Raw genomic sequence first — 15,155 nt, 5'->3', positions numbered from 1 at the left:
AAGCAAGATGGACAGTACATTACCTCAGCATGTGTTTGATTGTCCACATGCGTTCACTCACAATAAGCGTAGTAATATTTATATAACATAACAGGTGAAAGCTGTAAACCACACCTATAGGTGTAGTTTTTCACTTCACTTTGTTAGATTAGCTCATATCGTATAACTACTTTACTTAGGGATCAATCTGGAGTCCCACAGGGCTCAGTACTGGGAACATATATTTTATGCTTTTGCAAATATTTTGCAATTTGCTCTGTATCCAGATGACACAAACTTCTTTTCTTCTATATCTGACTTCAATTTTTTTTATATATATAAATGTAAAAGGATTTGTTTGTTAAGCATTACTTTAGCAAAAAGAAAATAGGACTATTGCTCATTAAAAAAAGATCAAGTCATAATATCAGCTAATGAAGTTAAATTAAAAGAATTTGAAACCACATTTCTGGGTGTGTGCCCCATGAACTTTCTTTGAAATCATGTATAATGTGGGTCACAAGATAAAACTAGACAAAACCATTATAGTTTTGAGCAAAGAAAAGAACTTGGGAAGTGGCGTAGGGAGACATGTATATTACGAATATAATACCACTGTTTACAACCCAATTCCAGAAAAGTTGGGACACTGTGTGAAACGTAACTAAAAACAGAATGCAATCATTTGTGTTTACAGATAACAGTTTTACACAGTGTTCCTGAGCCCATGTGGTAACATCCTTCAGTTCACAAAGTGATGAACATCACTCCATCCTTGACTGAGCCTTTCGAGGACACCCCTTTCATACCCAATTATCATACTATCACCTGCTACCAATGAACCTGTTTACCTGTGGAATGTTCCAAACAGGTGTTTTTGGAGCATTCCACAACTTTCCCAGTCTTTTGTTGCTCTTGTCCCAACTTGTTTGAAACAGGTTGTACTAAAGTCAAAATAAGCATGTATTTACAATATCAGGTTGATCAGGTCAAACATTAAATATATTGTCTTTGTACAGTTTTCAATTGAGTAAATGTCAAAAAGGGTGAGCAAGTTATCGTATTGTTTTATTTATGTTGTACATGGTGTCCCTACTTTTGGATCCTGATTGTACATTATAGAGAAAAACATCTTTTAAGTATCACTTAGTTCAAGAGGATGTATATAAAAAGAATAATTGGATGATGTGAACACAATCAGAACTTAACAATATATTTTGGAACTCTTTTGTGGCAAGATTTTCAAACAATTGGCACACCATCTCAATCTATGTACCTTATCGATTTATTTTTAAAGGAGACAGGTAAATTAATCACAGTGATGCATTTATCAAGGGAAAGTTATGAGTGCCCCCTGCTTCATATTTGTTTTGAAATGTGAAGTTGACGTCAGGCTCCTTGCAGTGTGAAGTAGCCTCGATTTCATTTTGTCAGACTGTGGTCATGATCCTACAGAAGCTCTGAGTGTGCAATTGGAAAGAAGAAAATTAAATTTTGCCAGGATAGAGGGCTGAGTTCATTGTAATGTTTTGTTCGCTATGAGCAGCTAGACCAATGTGTATGACTATTGTGAAACTAGGAGACGAAAGATTGGTGGAGGAGGGGAGTGATTGTTATGACTGGGTAGGGGACTGGAATGACGTTGAGATGACGCAGGATCCTCACAGCAGGACCCGTGGTTTCAGTCTATTAGCAATCAACTGTCAGAGCACTGGGGAAAACTGCAAGCTATATAGAAGCCAATTAGGGCAAAGTGTGTGTATGGTAGTGTGTATGTGTGTATTCGTGTGTGTAACTCTGTTAGTGACTGTATTTCTCTCAGGATAGGGGAGAGAAGACCAAACAGGTTCTTGCCAGAATTGTCAGTATTTAGTAAATACAATGATTTCATGTGACGTTTCAAACTATAACCCCTGACACTTAACCACTAAACCTAACTACACAATTACAGTGAAAAGGTAACAATGGTACTAAGAAATACACTGCACTTGACCTCACAAATGGTAGCTTGAGATGCCCAGTGCTGATAGGTAAATACAACCAAATGACAAGAGTGGTGCCATTTGCTTGCCAAATTTTCAGTGTGTCTATGTACATAATGAAGTTTTTAAATCAGAGGGGAGCTTGTGGATATTAACTAAGGGTGCCAAGAGGGTTCCTTGTGTCTCATTGATTAGACTGTGGAGATATAAGTTCACACAAAGTGCAGCTCTGAGCAGCATTTTCAAGCCTCTGACAGACGCCAGCAGAAATGGCAGCTTGTTATTCAGCTGTGGGACCACTGTTAAAGTCTTCATGGCTGCAACAGCTTTTTCTCATGTTTACGCTGAATCAATTAGACTGCCAAGGAAAAGGATCAGGGCTGAATAGACAACGAAGTGAATAGTACAATTTAAGCATCACTATTAAAACCATGTGTACAGAACACCACTTAACAGCATTCTGGATATTCTTATAGACTATTATGTCAGCAATTACTTCATTGTGGTTAATACATCACCGATCAATGCTTTATGAATAAATAATGAACTAAATAGCTCTTGGGTTGTCAGGTGGTGATTAAGTTGAAACATCTTTGGCAGAACCAAAGGCAAGAAATATTTATGGGTGACTTGCAAATGCCACACACTGACTAGACAGTATAATTGTCATGCCCCACATGCTTCTGTGTGTCTGGACAGGCTGCTTCCTCAAACATGCTTGATATTTGCTTATTGTTTTCTGCTGTGAATGAGCTATTAAATTGTCACTCCAACCAACATCAATATAGTAAGGTGTTACCAACATGTTTTCCAACAGTAGGCATCTGGCCAAACATCGTTAATGTTGATGGCTTGTATCTAATCTTTAAAGCACTGATTCTATGAAGTCTTAACTGATTGACAATGTACATGTTATGTAAAGTGACACCCCGAAAAGATAGTAAAGGCTAACAGCAAAAACCCTGACACTAATAACTGTGGATTGTTGGTGGTGCATAAATGGGTCTGCAGCTGCAGATTAGTGAGTGCGTAAGCAATCACACCTTTTCTTCCAGCAGGAAAGAGTTGGCTGTCTAAGCACAAGGCTTCCTGCAGCCCAAATTAACCCAATAGTTCTTTTCCTGCCAGAATGTTTCCTGAGCTAATGAGCCATTGCTTGCCTCTTACAATAGAAGTGCGCAGCTGCAGAGACCTTGCGTTGTGTGCTAGAGTTCATCAAAGCTCTTTGTTTTTTGATGCACTGACTTTTTTTTTTTCACCTTTGTTTCATAAATCAGCTTTGGCTTTAGCTCATCTGTTCAATGAGCCCTGCTTTGCTGTAATTAGTCTTGGTTATTTATCAACAGCGCACTCGCTCACTCGCCCTTGTTCTCTATCTCTTTGTCCCACGCAGTGTTTACCCTCCGACCAGTGGGTGGAGCGGATTTAGCCATGCTTCCTGCACAACAGGAAACAGAGAGCAGGGCAAGAGAGATGGGAAGGGCTCAGAGGAGTTGATGGATGAACTCATTTCACCCCATTGTCTCTGCTTTCCTCGACAGGTGCACTTGAGCCTTTAGCAGGATAACAAAAACAGTACAATGACTTTTCAGCTTGTTTTCCAAAGATTAGACATTATTTTGACCTGCAAGGGTTTTGTTGGTTGGACTGTGCAGGCGTGTACTGCAGCTATTTACATAAAATTTTGCATCTGAAAGTTTCCCTGCCACAAAACAGCAATGTTCCCACTGCTGTTAAATATGCTGCCGTGATGCTACTGCAAATGTGATTTCCAAGAGATTAGAGTGAATTCTTCCCACAGCAGAAAGCAAACAGTAGCTCTCTGCTGAGACGTTCACCTCACTGGTGCGAATCAGGAAAAAATTGTCCTAAAAAACACCGCCAATAAGTTTACCAATGAAGTGTTTTGCACTTGCAATTATAAAGAAAGTATCATGAAATCTCAATACTGAAATGTGAAAAAAAATCCATGCATATTGTTCAGCATGTTTCAATTGCTGTCAACTACACCTCAACTGCAGCAGCATTTCTACAGACACCATCCCCAGTGTAGTAAGTAATTGTGTTTATTTATAGGACACCTTCCAAGAACAGACGTCAGAGTGATTCACAATAGAAAAAGACATGAAATAATGCAGAGGATGAGTACATAATAAAAGTAATAAAAGACAGCAGCTTTTATCTTAAAAGCGCAGTCTCAGGATGCACTCACACACTGACAGTGTCATTTTAAGATATGTCACATTTTGGGCTCCTTGTGCTCTGCGAAAGAGAGATTTCTATTTGATGACGCAGTTGTAGTTATTGACAGGTTTATATGACAGAAGGTTGATATTTTGAGTGGTGTACTAAGGTTTGTATTTTGAACAGGAGCTGCAGGAGTGGCTGTTGAGGGTACACATGTGCATGATGACGTATTTCAGTGATTCACTGTAGTTCTGTGTTTTGTACAACCTCACTTCCAAAAGTTGGGATGCTGAGTAAAATATAAATAAAAACAGAATGTAATCATTTGCAAATGAACTGCGTACCTACAATGACTTTACAAAGTGTTCCTGAGCTCATGCAGTAACATCCTGTATACAATCATGCTCACTCCATCCTTGCTTGTGAACGACTGAGCCTTTCCAGGACGCCCCTTTCATACTCAATCATGATACTATCACCTGTTACCAATGAATGAATGTTTCAAACTGGTGTTTTTGGAGCGTTCCACCACTTTCCCAGTTTGCTTGAAATGTGCTGCTGGCATCAAATTCAGAAAAAGCAGATATTTACAAAAATCTATGAAGCTGATGAGATCTAACATTAAATATTTTGTCTTTGTACAGTTTATAATTGAGTATATGTCAAAAAGGATGAGCAAGTTATCACATTCTGTTTTATTTATGTTTTACACAGCCTTCCAACTTTTTTGGAACTGGGGTTGATGATTAAAGAGTGAATAATTTTTGTTAGTTTAAACTTCTTTTAATTAGGCAGCCTTTGGCTTTAACACAGGGCAAATAAAATATCAAGTCCCTTTAGGACTTAAAATATGAATAAGATAAACAGTGAACAAGTTGTAAAATGTTTATGTTATGGCATTAAATAACAGATCATAAGTCTAGAGGTTGTTTATCTCAATTATGAGGGTGTCTATTACTCTAAGTTCTGTTCCAACGCATCAGGAGCCATCTGGTTGTGCATGATATGATAGTTTGTGTGTAAAGCTCAGTGTTAGTTCCTGTGTTGTAACAGGATCAGTTGACTTCCCTGTCAAGGCTTAATTTTGAGCTGCAGCGACAGAAAATGTCCGGGCATGTCTGGTATGCCATGCAAGAATAAAAACCAGAATTAAAGCAAGAATGAATTCCTGAACTGTTTGTCAGACGACTCAGAAGTTTTACATGTTGTCTTGCTGAGAACGTTTCCTTTATATGGTCAGAGTCAAAATACAGCAGGTTGAAATTGAAAATGCAGAAAACAGAACTTTAAATGTGATTTACTAACAAACTGCAGTTATTCCCAAACTCAGAATACAATTGCATCAAGTAAGAATAACAGCAACAATTAGTTGTATTTTTGAATCGGATTTAAACTGATTTTGAGACAAGCTGCAGATTTATTAGTGAGGCAAAAGAGACTTAGATATCTACACACAGAACATTTTTGTCTTCTGTGGCATCATTATTGCTTTGAATGCCTTTAGCTTGTTCATACCAGTCATCAGTTGCTCAATGGCATACCAACAATACCAAGGTTGACTCACTTCTTTCTAGCAGGCAGATAAATGAGAATTAGGGTGAGGCTGCACCAACCTTTACTTGTAGTATGTTAGCATTTTGCTGCTTTTATAGATAATAAAACTCTCTAACGACCTGCCGTACAGTACACTGTGCATTTTTCCTATAAATGACATGTTAATTCGACATGCCAGAAGAGCTGCTTACAACCCAGGCTTCATGCAGTCGACAATTTGGTTGTCTGAATTGTCCTAGAACGTCACTGCGCTCTCACAGGACCACAGCTTGAAACGACTTTGTCACGGTGCTTGGAAGGCTTTGTGGGAATACAATGACATTTGAGAGAGTAAGAAAATGACACAGGGAAAGAGAGAGAGGTCACCAGCTAAAGATGCATTTGCTTTAGCAAATAAGCTGATGCACAGGCCTTAAAAGAAAATCTCAAATGGGAAATGTTGGGGTCATACAGTTCATGGAGACAGCCAGTTTGATTCTGCTGATGATATAAGTGTTCCTACCATCTTTTGTTTGTGTGTAGAATGGAACAACCTTTCCAACCAGACAGCTTGGTAACCAAGCATATGTACACGCAGACACAGAAGCACCACTCGCAGGGAACATTACTGGGTCGTTCAGCAGTTTACTGGGTTCATGGTATTGATTCACCTGGGCGGCACAGAGGGATGTTCAGCAAGTAAAGGGCAAGCGATGTGATCGGTCTAATAATGGTTGAATGATACGTGATGTGATGGGTCTGATTATGGTGAAATAAGCCAAAGAAAACAATTCACATTAAACACATTCAAGTGTTGTGACTTAAGTTGGAAAGCAGGCACAGGATTGTACAGCATTGTTCAATAAAAATGTGGCATTTTTAATAGCGAAACAGTTTTAGTTTAAGAAGGAGCAGGGATTCAGACTTGCAAACAGCTCTGCAGACTGGCTCCATACAAATAAATTAGAGGGCTGCATTTTATATGCAGGGCTAGTGTCAAATCTGAATACAGCCTTAGATGAAGAGTTTCAGGCAACAGGCTGTACACAACTTTTTTGTGGCCTGGTGATGTGTGGAAAACTTGGCATGTGCAGCATAAAAGCAGATCGTGGTTGAAATCTTACGGATAACATCTTCAGTGCCTTTCCAGACTGGTGTTCCAAAGTTAAAATGATTCAACTGATGAGACCAGCAGGCAACTTGCAAGTTACGTATGAGGACTGTACTGAAAGTGACATGTACGTGACTGAGATCACACAGTTTATGTGGTGACAGATCTGACATCTGAAAAAAAAAGGAGCCTTGGGCTGTGAACTGGTGCCTCATGGGACCAGACGAACAGAATAGTGTATGTCTGTGTCCGTGTTTGTACTGCATGTCCACACATTGTCAAGACCTACTACAGATCTCAGTGACAGCATCAAACCTTTGATACTCTTCACAGCAATGGCCTGAGGGTCAGATCTCTGCTTTCGTTTCTCAGAGCTGCACTTGTTTGCTGTGGATGGCCTGACTGCAAGAGAGGGGGGAAACATGGAGGCTGGGCTCCTGCAGCAGCACTGAAATTATCACGTTTCCCAAGCAGGAGCTCAAGCATCCTGCTTTGCTTGAGTTGGCATTGAAATGAGAATTAGCATATTCTGATCCACTGAACATTTGAATGTCTTTACAAATACCATCTGGGTTACCAAGATACAGCAGATATTCGGGGTGAGAAAACAATGTTACAGTGCACCACGGTCCTCCAGGATGCAGTGTTTATATGTGGATTTCACATGAAAATCACACTGGAGCAGTCAGTTTGATTGGAGTACTTGCATGACATACATTCAACACTAATTTCCAGTGAATGAAGTTGCTGTGATTGGCTGCTTGGGTAATTTCAAGGTGATTATCAAGATGATTTGTCATGCTGTGTTTTCCCTTTTATCCTTCTTTTTTTTTTTTGCCTTGTCATGCTGGGTTGTGTCGTGATGTTGGACGCTGTGTAGTGTGTTGTGCTGTGTCGTGATGTCTTGGGTCTGTATTGTCCTGCAGGACTTATCAAGGCAGACAGTGAGACAGGCTGCATTACAGCTCTAATGAAATCTGTCAGTGCCGGCTGCACTCAGGGGCGGCTCGCAGTGCAGCAGCACCACTTACCACTGCACAGGAGAGGGAGAGAGATAGTGGATTTGGGGGGTGCAGATGAGAAACACAGATAGGTAGAGATTTAGCAGAGAGTGTATGTGTGAAGTTGAGTGTGTGTGTGTGTGTGTGTGTGTGTGTGTGTGTGTGTGTGTGTGTGTGTGTGTGTGTGTGTGTGTGTGTGTGTGTGTGTGTGTGTGTGTGTTTGAGTAATTACACACTGATGAATAAAGCGCTGTGCCATGCTGGGCTGCCTCACTCCAGTGGGTTCAAACCAGAGGAGCAGACAGCCACAGCATCCCTGCTTAGACCGACTGGGACTGAACAGAATACTAATGTGCGCACAGGAGGCAGAGGGAGATAGAAGAGGCATAGTGCTGGAGGAAGAGGAGAGGGGGGAAGAGGAAGCTAGCTTAAGAGGAAAAATACAGGGAGGGGCAGCAAAGACTGGGTACAAAAAGAAACCCTTAAAAGCTGAAAAGACTATGAAGGGCTTGAAGAAGGGAAGTATGTAGGGGTCATGGAGGTGACACATGAGTCATAAAAGAGATAAAATACCAAACTGAGTAAAGGAATTATCAGAGCATCGTGTAGGGATGTAATGGATAGTTGTGAGACATGCAGTAAGTCAGAAACACAGTGCAGTATTAAAGTCTGCTCATGTAACCATTATGGAGCAAGGTACTACATCAAACAGAATCAGAGAGTTCATGCGGGGTTTTTTGATGGCTCTCTGTGAAGCCAGCATGGTGGCTTTCTTTGTTTTCAATAAGATTCCTTATTCAGTTTGCACCTGCAGATTTACAGCACATTTTCAAGATAAATTTAACTAAATCCTTTAATTTACTTCCTCTAGAAAAGCTGCCATGGCAAATGAAAAGATGGAGGAGGATGTAGAATATCTGAGAATGAATCATGATGATAGCTGAAAATTTACAAAAACATTTGACAGTGAGAGATAGTCTGTGAGAAGGGGAGAAAAAGCAGCCTCGGGTAATGTGCTGAATACAAATCCTGATGCCATCTCCTTTTCACAATGTCTCCCCCATTTACTCTCCACGGGTGACTGCTGAATGCAATTCAAGTTAACAATTCAATAATAAAGCAAAGTGACTGATTGTTCACGTCATTTCCAAATGAGTAAAGAGCAAGAACGGCTGCTTGGTAAAGGAGAGAATATGACATCATGCTCACTGCTCATGTCACATGGAGCATTAGTATGCCATTCATTTTCAGGACGTCACGTAAACAGTGATCACTGCAGTGTGAAGTTGTTGAATTGCATTCCCTGAATACCAACGCAGGTGCTTTCTATTGCTCACTAATTCCAGACATTACCACCATTCTCATGCGGGGAGTTTGCACGGTGTGACATTTTCACGTCAGGGATGGGTACATTACATTTCTTGGTGATTCACTCTGTGGCTGCCCTGACATTTTATGCTCTGTTACCAAATACAGCCCTTCCGTTTTTAATTAAAATGTCTGTGATTGGATTTGTGCTGATAGATACACCTTTCATCCCTGCTTTCTGGCCTTTGTCTGAGTTGCATAGCAACTCCTGCGGCAATCAGTGCCCCCTAGGTTAATGTGTGCTGTGGCACACATTACGCAACCCAAAAGGAACACTGTAAAAAAAAAAAGAAAAAGAAAAAAATCCTTCCTCTTCCTCTTGATCTGTTTGTTGAGGTCTTTCCCAAAGTCCAGCTGAAGCTTTGAAATTCAAATTCATATTAACCACTGACACCCTTGAACTACAAGGGTTTCATGTGTGGTGATTCATCATTATTGGATCACTGTAGTACTCTCTGTTCTCTTTTAAATTGTGATACCACCAGAGACACGATCAAAATGATGGTGTTCAGTGAAAATGTTCATCAGGTGCTTCCGGTTTATGTTTGCTCAAACACAGCTGAAGCTAATACATCAAGGTATGCTAATAGGCATGGCTGCGTTATGAGACAATGGCTCCCTGGACCAAGGCATGCACAGCACCCCCCAGAGCTATTCTGCTGTCAAACATATCTGAGTTACTTTTCTGGTTTTATTGTAGGGTTGCTGGAGCACAAGTGTATGCTGTGCAGCAAGGGAAAATGGGCAAAAATATGATGAAACAATTAGATCAGTATTTATTTAAAGAGAAAAAAGACAAGTTTTCAGCTGTTACTCCCCAAGCATTTCCAAGTGGTATTAAACTTGGTGCTGCTGGATCACCAGTCAGCCTTCAGTTTCCAGGAGGTCGTACCTGGTGGCAGACAAAACAGCATAGTGAAAGGGTGCTTATGGGGAACAAATTTAAAGACTGATGGTGTCAATACATAATGAAAGGTTGAAACAAAAAGTCAGTCCTGAAATGTGAGCTGCTGCAGTGAGCTCATTCCCATCATGATGGAACTGGCTGGTCTGTGAGAACCACATCCTTTGATTTCTCCAGTGCATTCAACACCATCCTCCCACTGCTACTGTGGGAGAAGCTGCAAGCGATGACAGTAGACACGTCCACTATCTCCCCAATTACTGACTACCTGACAGACAGACCTCTGTTTATCTGAATGGACAGAGTGCTGTCCTGTGCTGTCTCCCCTCCTTTTCACCTTGCATACCACAGACATACAGTACAACTTCAGGTCACGCTGCTTGCAGAAGTCTTCTGATGTCTCTGCAGTGGTTGGATGTATAAGTGATCGGCGGGAGGAGGAGTACAGACCACTGTAGAGGATTTAGTGGAGTGGGCTGATCAAGACTGGAGAGATGGTGATCCACTTCAGAGGCAAAAGGCTCACAACCCCTGTGTATTCTGGGGAGGATGTTGACGTGGCGGAGGACTACATGTACCTTCGAAGGCATCCACAGTGCCAGTAGACTAACACAGAGGCTGTACATAAGAAGGGAATGAACAAGCTCTATTTACAGAGGAAGCTGAGATCCTTCAACGTGTGCAGCAAAATGCTGGAAATCCATCTGTCTGTTGTAGTAGTCTGCTTGGGTGGCAGCACTGGAGCCGGTGACATCGACAAACTTTTTAAACTGATCAAGAAGACTGGCTCCATTGTTGGCTACAAACCACACACCTTTGAAGCTGTGGTGGAGAGGAGGACACTGAACAAACTGTTATCCATTCTGGATAATCCTGACCACCTGGACAGATAGCCGAGTTCCTTTTCTAACAGACTGATTCAGTTTAGCTGTCACAAGGGAAAAAACAGGAAATCTTTGCTGTCTATAGCAACAATAACTCTCCATGACACCTTATCTCTGTATGACAGAGAACTCTCACAACTCTCAGCTTTATAGTTTCAACCAAACTCCACTCTGTTTCACTCCTTCAAAAATGTCACTCTGTGAATTTGCAGAGCTTTGTACTCCTACTCTACCTCACTGCATTCGCAACAAAACGTCGACACCTTTCTATCCATCTATTATAGTTGATTGAGGCTAACGTCAGTGGAGAAACTGGTATCTCCCTTTGTGCTATAATGGGTTCCTTCTCGTATGGTTGCTGAATATTTTTTTTAAAAAAACCTTTGCTCTTTGATTCTAATGGGCTGTGGTTTATAATGGTCATCCCACATCCTACCTTACTTGTCACAGATGCCTCATCCACATTGTTATAAGGCTAAAAGTTTTCACAGTCACACATCTCTCATTTAAAACTTTATCAAATGTCATCCCGTCTCACCATGCATTCCTGCGAAACTTGTTACCATGACAAACTTCATCAATGTATGTCTCACCACAGCGTGTTTGCTTTAGATCATCATAACTCAGGTTTGGCTTCGTTCCTGTCACCGCATCCATGGTGACACACACACACAGATAATGTATCAAGGAGCCGTTCATTCTTAAGGTCACCTCAGTCAGCCGCAGCCTCCCTTACTTACATGAGTCACTGCTGGTGCTGGCACTGCAGCACTGTGACACTGAAATCAAATGACATAAAAGAGAGTCCTTGCCCAAAAATTCTAACAATGATGTAATAATGTAACTGGAAAGGTAATATGATAAAGACAGTCAATAACTGACTGGAAATGAGGAAGACTGTTCAGACTGTGCTGTGATGAAGATGATCATGCTTAAATTAGGTCATGTAATTTGAATAAAAATGTTGGGAATAATGATATGAAAATTATGTCAGGAATAATATCCACAGTAATGATAATATATATATATATAAAACATTGAATGAAATGAAATAAAATCCTTGTTTGCACAAAGATAATATTATGTTAGTAATAATAATACTGAGGAAATGTAGTGTGATAGAGACAGCCAATCACAGCCTGATGACTGTGATGATGTAGTTTTTGTAATGATATAAAATTATACCAAGAATAATAAAAGTCATAAAACCAATGACAAATGATAATGATTATAAAGCTTGTTATATTATACATGTGGAAGCTGTTATCTGCCAAACAGCGTTTGTGTTCAAAATGAGAAACACATGATCAAATATTCCTTTTTTGTCGTATTACTTGATGCTGTAAACATGTCACAGTCATATTATTCTGTCTCACCTGCTTTCATGCTGCACAGAAAGTGAACATTTTCTTCTGGAAACGGTTTCCAGTGTTTACATGTTTGTGCAAAGCCTCTATTAATGCTGGGAGTAAAGTTCAGTGTAAGAGGCTTGCAATTATTGTCTGCTCCACTGAAGCCTTGGTCTCTGCAGCCACACACACACACACACACACACACACACACACACACACACACACACACACACACACACACACACACACACACACACACATATTCATGCACATGCAAACACACATACACACACAGACACTTCAAACATCAAAAATCATCATGTTCAACCACCAAGCAACACTAGCCAACCTTGCCCAATGTGGCCATTATTTAACACTTTTGACTGACACACACACACACACACACACACATACACACACACACACACACACACACACACACACACACACACACACACACACACACACACACACACACACACACACACACACACACACACACACACACACACATATGTTGTGTTTATATCACTTGTGGGGACATTACATAGACTTACATTCATTTCCTGGAGCCTTACCTTAACCATAACCATAACCATAACCATAACCACTATTTGCCTGTTCCTAACCCTGTACCTAACCTTACCTAACCTAACCCATAACCCTATCCTCAGTCTGCACCCTAAAATTTAATGATTTACATTAAGGGGACCTGCATTTTGTCCCCATAAGGGAGGTCAGTCCCCACAATGCGACTGTGTAAACAGATTTTTGTCCCCACAACGTGATAAATACCTGGTCACACATACACACACACACACACACACACACACACACACACACACACACACACACACACACACACACACACACACACACACACACACGCACAGATACATGCATGATACAGATGCATGCTACACACACATCCACAGCACTGTATGAACTTCTCCTTCATGCTTGTTCTTATGCACCCTCCCACACACACTTATACATCCACAGATGTAAAAAGAAACCAAGTACATTAACTCAAGCACTGTTTCAGGTCCTTGCACTTTCACTCAGTTACAGTGCAGGGTGAACTATTGTAAGTCTGTTATTATATTCATCCGATGGATAGTTCACAAGAAGAAAGTCTACCTGGAAATCATTGGATTGGTTGATGAAATACGACATATTGATCAAATTTATCCTTCTCTGACATTCAACTGTGCTATGATCCTAGGAGAAATTTGGTCACAGAAATGTACCAATGACAACAAACAACATGCTTCAACATTCTCAAAATGAGCATTTGTCATTTGATTTGAGTGCTTTTCTTCTGCTATACTGAACTTACACAAACACACAGTGCCAGTTGCTCCCACCCCCTGCCCTTGCTGACGGCTCTGTCCTCTCATCCAGATGGAGTAACATGTAATTACAACCAGTTAAGCTGCCCAGAATCCTCTCTGACTCTTCAGAGAGCTTGAAAAGATTGTGCTGCTCTTTCCAATCTACAGTCTGTCTACCAAAGGTCACCCACTCTGTTCTTCCTCTTCTGTCTTCTCCATCTTTGTTCTTTTTCTGTCTTCTGGAAACCTTTCTGCAGCAGCTGCACACTCCCTGCACTGTAACAACACAGGAGGCTTTTTGAAGACTGACCTTTTAGTAGGTTGACTCAAATAACCTTTTTTCCCAATACATCCAAGTGGGCTTTTTCCAAGTTCTTGAGCACCACTGACTGATGGTTATTGTTTAAGAGATAACTTCCTACAACTTGTGTAACATGTGTCTTTGCTGGCAAACTGCTGTGTGGTTGACCATCAGTGGTCCTTATCTGAACCAGGGACTTTCTGATGTGGTGTATTTTCCTCCACTAACCACAGGGTTCAGGACATCATGGTCCATTGTGTTGTCTAGCTAACTGCACTCTGCTTTTTAATGAGGACATGTGTAGCTCTGTAAACAGAGGTGGGAGCCAGATGATATGTTGAGGGTACAAAGGCTCTTTCTGTCCAGCGTGTGTGTAAACATGATGGGGAGCAGGCCTGGATAACATTGGCTGCATCTGGCATAGCAGGAGACAAATATTTACAAAACCAACCGGCTTACGCATTAATCAAAGAAATGATCTTAATGTTATGTGTATCCCATTGTGGGGATATCTAGCAAAAAGTGTCAAGTACTTCTGTGTTCTGTCTGCGAGGCATCATGTCAGCAGATGTTCAGACCCTGGCATGCTGAGGCTTCGGCATGCAAATTAGAGGCATCTGAATAGATGATGCAACATATGTTGAGATTTTTGCAATTATCTCAAGAAACCTGCATGCATGAGTATCATGATACAGCAAGGTTTATATAGATATTTTCTCCATGCCTAAAAAAAACTCACTTCATGCTCTCATGCTCGATTTTTGCGTTCTGTGAAGAAAAGAAATTAATCTGTGCCTTTTAAAATACATTTTGAACCAGCTGCAGCCTATGACTAAGCACTATAGACTATGGAGAGTAGAACAATAACAGGTTGTGACAAAGTGAAAATGACCACACCAGTGCTGGACGCCAAGAACATTACACCTCCTCTCTCTCTCTCTCTCTCTCTCTCTCTCTCTGGCTCTCTCTCTCTCTCTCTCTCTCTCTCCCTCAGTCTCTCTCTCTGTCTCTCTCTCTCTCTCTCTCTCTCTCTACGATAGTTGCCACTGATGACTCAGAGCTCGCCGGAAGCTCAACTGGATACTGAGGGATAATTATGAGAACAATGCCTGTTAATAAGCTTTACCTCAGCTGCTGGTGATTTCACTGACACGTATGGTTGACGGCGTCACTGAAAGGACTTCAAAGAAGTATGTGGGATTACCTAGATTGGTGCATC

This window comes from Chaetodon trifascialis, chromosome 6 (assembly GCF_039877785.1).
Source record: "Chaetodon trifascialis isolate fChaTrf1 chromosome 6, fChaTrf1.hap1, whole genome shotgun sequence".
Lineage (NCBI taxonomy): Eukaryota > Metazoa > Chordata > Actinopteri > Chaetodontiformes > Chaetodontidae > Chaetodon > Chaetodon trifascialis.
Note: the sequence above shows the minus strand (reverse complement) of the source record.